We start from the raw sequence: 10,064 nt of genomic DNA on the forward strand, positions 1-10,064 counted from the left end.
GTGAACTAAATTATGCAGGTCAGACACTAGGTTTGCTATATATTTTAAGGTTATAAACTGCTTTTTTGGATTTTGAGAACAGTTCAACTTTGCTTCACAACTGTGTGAGGACAAATGGAATTAACCACACCCTTAATTATGCTGAAAGGTGTCAAACCCTTGCTGAAAGGTGTCAAACCCTTGGTTGCACCTAGCACATAATTAAAACGATTTACCTGGTTTTACATTAAAGTTAAAATTGCTAGAAGTTACCATTGTAACATGTAATTGAAACCATTGAAAGTAGATTTACATACGAGTTGTGAAAGAACAGTAAAATATGTTTATAATAAAAGATTATAAGAAGGCTGGAAATATTGATTATTGCTAAGGTCAAATAATTGTTTTGAGTTAGATAAGATAAAGCCAAAAGTTCAAACAAGTTGTGGAAGAATTGCAAAAATAAATTTTGCCAAAGAAATTATGTGTGTGAACATTAATTAAATTCAAAAAGGTATTATATGTTATTTTTTTGTAAAATCAAGGATTGAAATAAATGCACAACAAGGTACTCTTAAGGCACTAATCTGCTCTTTAGCAAAAGTTGTAAAGAATTATAAAAGGTTTTCACTTTTTACATTTCTAAGTAATCATTTTGATTAAATAAGTAATTTATGGCAATCTGGAATTTTATTTCATAACATCAAGTATTTTAAACCCCTAACATGTAACATCCTTCTCAAAATCAAACTTTAGTTACAAAATTATCTTTCCTAATTCCTGGCTTTTGGAATGCTAAAGAGGGCCCCTGGAGTATCCACAAGAGAGGTAAACAGGATTATATGACATGTTTAGTTATATGAAATTGCCAAAATGGTGTTAAATATTCTTTAGATGATATTTTGGTGACTAACACTAATACATGTTCCAAAATTGTATGGGACTTCTAAAATTCTAATTTCTGAAATATGTGCTATCAACCATAATTAAGGATTTTATGTTAAGTTTTTATATGTTAAGTTTTATGTTAAATTTTTGTCAATCATGTTTCTGACTGTAACTACTCTGGACATTTTGTTATACACAGACAATTGTTGTCTTGTTTTGATTTTTTCAAAAAATGGTTTTTAATCAGCTATAGAACTTTTGACAAGTATTCTCAAATGCAGGCTTCTGATAACTTTGGAGCTTGTGACACTGGAATACAGGATAAACGTGCAGGACTCATGAAAAGCTAAAATGTTCATGAATATCAAACATAAAAGAATTAACTGAATGGATTGGACTAGTAGAAAACTGAAGTAATCTTTTGACTTTTGCTTGTAACATTACTGATACTTTTATTGTTTACCAGAGTCAAGGAAACTTATTATGGGTGATTTACAGCCTTTAATATTTGACTAAGGTATACTCCTGTGAACAAGATTTGGAGTTTGTTTGTCTCTCTCTGCATGGTTTCTCCAGAGTTTGAGAAACAGTTGTGAGTATTCTTAACTTATGGCAATATAGCTGTTTGCATCAGTGTAATAGTAATCCATTTTCTTTTGCAACAGGACACAATTGGAGAAACTGGTTGTTTTACCAAGGCCTTGACTGAAAGGGTATGCTTCCCTTTAAGGAGTCAATCTCAACTTACAGAGCCAGTAAGAGCCCCTTGGGAAAAACTAGCCTCATACCTTATCTATGCAGTCCTTGTGCAGGGTTCCTGATCTGTGGTAAGTAAAGAATGACACTTTCTGACAGGCCCAGGAGCTCCAAGTTTATCTTGGGATCATAAGAGGAGGGGATCACACTACTTATAAGTATTTGATGGCACAAACCCCTGACTGGGCTTGACTTTAGAAAGTCCTATTTGAAATTTCTTGTGGAACAGAGTTCCATCAAAGCCAATGTAAGAGACCTATGTAGAAATATTCTTGCTGCACTTTATGCAAATAATCAGACCAAGTATAAGACTAAAGTTTATTTTACAAACAATTCAGTCCTATCATGATTTGTTTTTAATAAAAGAGAACTGGATAGAAAAGATTATGTTTCAAAACTTATTATACATTTGTCTAACCTTACTACTTTTGAATTTTTGCCTACATTTTAGACCAACCCTGCTTATTCCTGTGAACCAACTAGTGATCTTCAACTGCAGCTCAGAAGAAACAAAAAAGGATAGGTAATGTAAAAATCTGGATTAATAGTCTAGTTCTGGGCAATTATCTTGCAATCCTGCAGAGTGGTGGGAATAAATCAGGTGCCCACCCAAATCTTAGCAAGCATAACTATAGCCACTAGTTATCTGGGTGTGTCACAAGACATTCTTTTCTCTCCCTTGTGGAAAGAGGACTCAATTCCACAGCTTCATCTTACCATTCAGCTCATAAGCAGTCCATGCAATATCCTGACACACATTTTTATCCCAACCTCAATTCGAAGCTTCAGGTTGAAGCCCTAGGAAAGAAACTGGATCTGAGAAATTCAGAGGCAGATAATGGAGGTTAAAAGGCACAATGCAGGTGAGCATGACTAATTCCAGCTGATTAAGCCAAGCCTCCCATTTCATCGAGAAAGATCATGCTAGGATCTATGGCATAAATGAGGTCTAGTGAACTCCAGAACCACTTACAGCAGGGGAGATAGGGCATATGTGGGTAGCAGGAGATATTTCCATCCCCCTAGGCCTCCCTGTTAACATGGGTGAAAGCTGCTTTGACACCTATGGGTGGCAACCTGTCACAATCACTAGGACTCGGGGATACAAGAATGGAAGTGGGAAAGAGAACATTCTTTCTTCTATCCCTCAACATACCCTGGGTATTTGCTAGGAAGAGAAAGAAATCAGGGACACCTGCTCCTGTCTTTCTAAATGAGTAGCCATTAATCTTCAGTCTATACCACTTTTGAATGCATCCTGGACTCTTGGGACTCCTTTGAAAAAATGTTTTTTTCCTTTTTTCTCCTCCGTCCTCTCTTTACAGATTGGTAATCATGTCTATATACAATCCCCTCAGATGTATCCTCCAAACTTGGAAGAGTTAATTTCTCAAACCTTAGACTGGTTGGCTTAAGACTGGATTCAGGGCAAAAGAACCCAGAAGCCTGACATGCTGGCAAAAGGTCAAAAATGTATTTTTCCAGTTGGGCTTTTGGCCTCCCTCTCCCTATGCAAACTGATAAAAGACCTTGGAATTTTTTAGCTCTCCTTGACACCTTCCCTTTGTTTCATTTTAATACATGTTTTTTTAATAACCCAGTTTGATTCTTCTCACCTTCAGGCTACCAAACTTTAAACAGTCATGCAACCAGAACTTTGAACAATGGCCCCTTTCACTGGGGACACTTAGATAGGCCTTTTAGGGAGATCTAACTGTTGGTTTTCCAAAACAGTGACCCCTGTTTTGTCAGGGAAGCACTTAAGTCAGCAGGAAGCACTTAAAAGTGTTTTTTGTTCTCATCCTTATCCTTATTCTAACCACAGTTAGATGTATTTCTTTAGAGGGGGAAATAACACAGTTAGGAAACAGCCAAGGGGTCCTGGGTGAAACCCCACCTTCAAGCCTAAAACCTCCTGAAGGCTGAAAAATCAGACTGCTAGTCCCAGATGAGGCCTTTCTCCAACTGATTCTCTGAATAATGTCCACCTGCACACTGGGGGAAGGAACTGGAGCCATGGAAAGTTCACCCCTTGTGCAGGGAGGAGGAACCTGGCCACTTCAGTTCTTGTGAGATGGTCTGGTGTTCAGCAATCTGGGAGGTGGGGGCCTGTAAACAGGACTCCCACTCAATTTGTCGAGATTTTTTCTTTACTTTTTTTTGTTTCTTTTTACCCAATCAACTCTACTCTTCGTCCTTCAGAGTGTCCCTGACCTATTCTTTCCTTGTCATGTGACAAGAACCCAATTTTGCTAAAGTTCTGCAACATGAAGATTTGGAACCCTCATTTAGAATAAGCTGAGGATATGCATGTAGGTATCTTTCTGGCTTCTCTTATCTGTTTCAACATGTGTTTTTCTGTCTGTATGCCAGCACCACACTGTTTTGATTACTGTAACTTTGCAATATGTTTTGAAATAAAAAAGAATGATGCCTGACTTTGTTCTTTTTTTCCAGGTTGTTTGGCTACTTGTGGTTTTTTGAATTTTTATAGAAATTATAGGGCACTATTTGGTGGCTCACTCCTGTGATCCCAGAACTTTGTGAAGCCAAGGCAAGTGAATTGCTTGAGCCCAGCAGTTTGAGACCAGCCTGGGCAATATGGTGAAATCCTGTCTCTACAAAAATTACAAAAACTTGCTGAGCAAGGTGACATGCGACTGCAATACAAACCACTTGTGAGGCTCAGGTGGGAGGATAAAATGAGCTTGAGAGGTCAAGGTTACAGTGAGCCATCATAATGACACTGCACTCCAGCCTGGGTGACACAGCTAAATATTGACTCAAACACTTTAGAATATTTTCATACTTCTGCAAAAAGTACCACTGGATTTTTGTTAAAGAGATCTCATTCATCTGTAGATCATTTCAAATACCATTAACATCTAAAGAAACTTGCACGTTCTAACTCTTGAAAAATAGAATTCAAGAGTTTGTCTAGTTTTCATATATATGCAGACACGCTAGTTTTCTTTCGGTTTTTAACTTCCAGTTATATTTTATTGTAGTCAGAAATATTTGTTGTGCTTGCCATCTGTTTAAGTATGCTAAAACTTGCATTCTGTCTTAGAAGTTTGCCTATCTTAGAAAACGTTCCATATGCTATTAGAAATATTATATATTATGTTACTGTTGGGTCAAATGTTTTGTAGATTATCCCCAGGTCTTATTTTTCTTTTTAACCTTTATTTCTCTGCATATTTGTCTTTATCATTGTTTCTCTTTTTTATTTACTTTCATTTTTTTCTATTAATTTCTATTTTCTTATTTTTCTCATTACATTTCCTTCATTTCAAATTTTCTAGATTTATCTCGCTTGTAACATTTTGAAATTTATTTTAGTTTCTTTAATTTCCATTCATATCCCATATTATTTTTTCTCCAAATTTTTTTTTTTTTCATTTTATTTTCCTCATTCTTAAAATTTTATTTTATTGCAAATTACTTCATTTGCTTCTCTTAATTTTTTGTATTTATTGTTCATCTTCATTTTATTTTCACTGATCTTAATTACATTTCTCTTTATTTTTCTCTATTTTATTTCAGTTTATTTGTCCTTTCTATTTTTCAATTCCTTTAAATTTATTTTTATATTTCTCTTGATTGCATTTTTTCTCACTTTATTTTTCTATATTTTGCTTTGTAAACAGAAGAGATGAGCTATTTTAGATTAGCCCTGCCATACTGGTCTCTTAAGACTCGTTTGCTGAGGCTGTCTGGCAGCCACTCTAGCCTGGGAGCCTCCAATCCAGGGTAGAGTTAGGGCCTCCTAGCAGGATTGTTAAGATCCTTTTGCAGATGTTTTATTGTTACAGGGCACCTAGTATCAGTGCCACAGGCCATTTCTGCTGCCTTCAGAAGCCCCCTTCAAGCCTCAGTGTTGCTAGGCTGAGGCCCTGACTGACTCTTTATTTGTGTTCTAACGAATCCCCCACACATAATGCAGGGCACTGACTGTTCTTCCTTCTTTTCAAGGAGAGGGCCACATACACTCCACTCCACAAGGCCATGCCTGGACCATGCGTGTTTCTTTTTGCTGTGAAAAAAGAATTTTTTTTTCTTTGAGATGGAGTCTTGCTCTGTTGCCCAGGCTGGAGTACAGTGACACGATCTCAGCTCACTGCAACGTCCACCTTCCGGGTTCAAGCAACTCTGTCTCAGCCTCCCAAGTAGCTGGGATTACAGGTGCCTGCCATTTTTTTTTTTTGTATTTTTAATAGAAACGGGGTTTCACCATGTTTGCCAGGCTGGTTTCAAACTCCTATCCTCAAGTGATCCACAAGCCTCAGTCTCCCAAAGTGCTGGGATTACAGGTATGAGCCACCACACCTGGTCGAAAATTTTTTTTATTTTAACTTGACATATAACTGATTATGAAAATGTCAACTTTAAGGGTAGATATACATGCAAATATGTGTGAAAATGCTAATGATGTGAGATGAGCATTTCTACATTTTATCTAATGATTTCATGGAGTTGCTATTTTACCTTTACCTGTCTTTATCTCTATATTTTCAATGGGAAAATCCTCAGTGAAGACTCCTCAGTATGATAGACAAAATGTTGTGCAATCAATCATTGACAGATGCAGTGAGGTAACTTCTGGTTTTCATTTGGAGCTCTCACAGTTGGGATTTAAACCTCTTGGTTGTAAACTCACATGATGAGGAGTTATACTATGCTGTCCTCTTCTGCACATTTGTCTACCATCACAATTTTTAGAATTGCCAAGGGAAAAAAGTGGAAAATAGTTTCCCTCAGACCTACTCATCTCCCTTTCATAGATTTTCAGGTTGTGCATTGTTCAGATTGCTTAGAAGCTCATGATCACAGAGGTCATATTTGTCAAGAGAAAGCTTTGTTGCACGAGGATTAAGTGAAGGTGTTTACCACCCAGGGCCCATGGTTCCTCTAGGGCAGGATGACCTTAAAAACCATCACTGAAGCCAGAATGTGATGACAGAAGCTGAGGGCTGCCAAAGGAGAAAGTAAAATGCTCCCTTTTGTTTTCCAAGTGGTCACTGCTTATTCTGGCATTACTCTTGCTTCTGACCACGATGTGTTTCTTAGTCATGTTTTTTGGTATTCCACTGACTGCATCTAAGAGGCCTGGATAAGAGCGGTAAAAAGAACAACTACATCCTTCTATAGCTGATGCCTTGGTGAGCTATGAAGCACATTGAGCAGTCTTAAATCCTTCCTCACTATGGGGTAAGTTGTGTCAAATTCCACTGCCATGGAAATGGCACCAGGTTCAAGATGTCAAAGAAGAGACTCAGAACCAGTGAATGAGATGGAGTTTTACTGGGGACTTACATAAAGGGGAGAATCTCCAGTGTCAGTGGGCTTAGCAGGATAACCACACCCACTTGCAAAAAGCATGCAGTTTGTATAGCATTTTTATTCAGCACATTTTTTTTCTGAACAACCTTTCACTTATCAGCCTTCATTTCACAAAAAAGGAATGGCCTCAATCCCCTGTGAGGCCTATATTCCATGCCACAGAATGGGACAGACCAGGGGCTCAGATGTTCCTCAAAGGTAAAAAATAATCTCCAGATTGACCCCTACTAGAGTTTTTAGCTTGGAACTCTGAACACTCAGAAGCATTTTTTAATACAGGGTCAGTCTCCAGGTATGCCCAGGTAAAGTTAACACTGTCAGTTGCATCCATCATACAGGCTGGTTCAGGCAGTGGAGGTTCTTCCTGAGACTCAATTCAAAAGCTTTTTTCTTCAATTGTTGGGTTGTTTACTAAAAGGCCCGATGTGTGTGCACATTGCTAGTATGGTTGTCTAAGTTTATGAGATGGCTTCTTAGTTGATAGGGTCTGTTTCTGTTACAGGGTGACGGGCTGCTGAGGTGCCCCTTCTCCACTTTTTCATTGGACCTCGACTATTCTGGGGCTCTGTTCCACTATTTTCGAAGGCGGGACATGCTAAAACAGACCCTGAAATTGTGGTTCAGGGTGACCAGGCTGAGGCTGCTCTTTAAAAGGCAGAACAGCTATGTCTGTGTCTTATTTTCCTTGTCATTCTAATGTATCTTTTGATATGGAGACCAGAAAGAATCTGAGTATGTGACAGCCCTCCTGCTGAGTTGGTACTATTTATACATGACTCTTAAGAGTCAAAGTAGGTTGAGAGATCTCTCTTCCTGGCACAGCCTGAGTAGGCTAGAGTACTGTGACCCTTAAAGCTTAGCTCATGCAGTCTTCAGAGGAATTTCAAAAACCATAGGATGTCGGGGGTAGAGAAAAAGCTGGTACAAATGACAAGTTGCAGGTGAAGTAATTGGAGGCAGGAAGAGAATGGGACTTGCTTGGAACAGTACACACACTGCCTGGGTGCAGCTGAATAGTCAAGCAAGTTTTCTGATCTGGGCCTTGTGCCGTGAAATTAACAGGCCCACTTCTGCTCTGGCCTGGGTGCTGAACTCTGGTTCTAGGACCAAATGTGAATTCCGGACCCTGGAATTCCAGTTGGGTTTCACAGGTCAGTGGAGTGAGGAGATCCACAAAAGTCATTATGAGTGGGCTTAGCACACATGACTGGTTGCTTCTGTTCCTACATGCACAAGGAAGAGAGATCTTCATCCTCAAGACATGCCAGGGAGGTCTGAGGCTTATGGGAGCCAGTGAAGAAAAAAGGTGATGCCTCAGTTCAGTGCTTTTGGCCCTCTTGGCTTGTGGCTTTGGGGGCCGGGTGCAGTGGCTTATCAGAAAAACAGGCAACGAAAGCCCCTCAGTGACTGGCTGCTCACCCCACTTTTACCAGTCCACTGCGCAGTGCCCCCCTCTGCAGCTCCAGGTACAGCCTGTGCTTCAAAAGGCTGGGGGATCTGTGGACTGAGTTCAGGGCAGTGAGAGGGTTCTCCCACTCATGGACCCCCCTGCCCCCATACCTACCCCTCTGTGCCCACCTGACAGCTCACCATGCCTGCAGTATGACACCTTTATTGCCTGCTCTTGGCAAGCCCAAGTCTCCCTGGGTTGGCTGGGGGCACATGCTCACTGAAGCCCAGTTGACCTGACCATCCTTCCCCCAATGCACAGCCTCAGGCAGGTGCCACCCAGGTTTCCTCCTAGAATGTGATCTCAGGGGATCACAGCAGCACATTCGCTCCAACTTATTGACTAGTTATTCAGTAAGTCACTTAATGTGCCAAGATGGGTGTGGGCCTGGACACTCTTGATCTCCTTCTGCTAGTGGGCCTGCATTGGGGATTGCCATCCAGATTTCCTGGTGGAAAAAGCTAGCAGGTGAGGCAGGACTCGAGGGCCAGGGACAGGACAGAGCACCTTGGCTGGCCTCCCCCAGGGCCCTCTGAGGCTCTTGCAGGCAGGAGGGCTCAGTGGAGCTCCAGGCCCCTTTTCTAGGATGGTTCCAATAGCCCCTTCCTGGACCTCCAAGAAGGGCCTATTCTTTCTGCAACCTGCACCCACTGGACTCTAGGAGGTGAGCATCCATTTCTCTTTGTGGACATGGCCTGCTTCATATCCATGGGATGTTCTCTTAAAAGAAATGCCTAGGGAATCCTGGGCCTGTGCTAGAGTCTCTCAAAGTGCCAAAGTCAGTAAGAGAGTCTCAAGAATATAATTAACAGTATTTTCTGCACATTACTATCTCAGGGCTACTTTTGTCCAATAATGTGTAAAAACAAACATTAACATGTTGATTCTTTATATTATTTTAATTATGTCATCATACAAACCTTTTGTTTTCATGAATTTTTATGCCAATTATTGAATTTCTGTTTTCCTCGTTGTTCAAATTGTTACCGGTTTTAGAGGCAAAAATCGTAAAAAAAAAAAAAAAATGCCTCACAAATACTAATGGTTGACAGCAATTTATTTAAAATGTAATTAGATTTCTTAAGTAATTTAAGAAAACTTAGTTTATATTACTTGTATGAATTATTTTACATCTTATCTTCAATCTTAAAAAAATTTTAGCTAGGTATGCAATTCAAAATTGACAGATTTTTAAAATTATTATTATTTTGAAAAATCACCCAATTCATAGTCCAAAACAATAGCAATCTTACTGGGTGTTACTACTAGCAGAAGCTGGGTTGTCTTAGGATCTGATGCAACAAAACCACTCTTTATATATCACTCAGTTGCCCAAAATCTACCAAAAACGGAAGGCTGATCCTGCCAGTTCCTAAGACAACAGTCTTGACACACACCCAATTTTCATTTAGGCTTGTTTCCCACTTCTACCTTCCAGTAATGTCTGCCAGAGCTACATTTCTGAAAGCCCAGGACAGCAGGACAGAAATAAAATCTCCTTGGGTTATAACAAATGTTTGGTTTTGTTCTTCCGTATCTTTTCTATCCTTGGAGACAGTAAATTGAAGATGTGCTATGTCAAGATCTAGAACCAAGGCCAGGTGCAGTGGCTCATGCCTGTAATACCAGTACTCTGGGAACCTGAGAT

Source organism: Mandrillus leucophaeus, unplaced genomic scaffold (assembly GCF_000951045.1).
Source record: "Mandrillus leucophaeus isolate KB7577 unplaced genomic scaffold, Mleu.le_1.0 Scaffold1279, whole genome shotgun sequence".
Lineage (NCBI taxonomy): Eukaryota > Metazoa > Chordata > Mammalia > Primates > Cercopithecidae > Mandrillus > Mandrillus leucophaeus.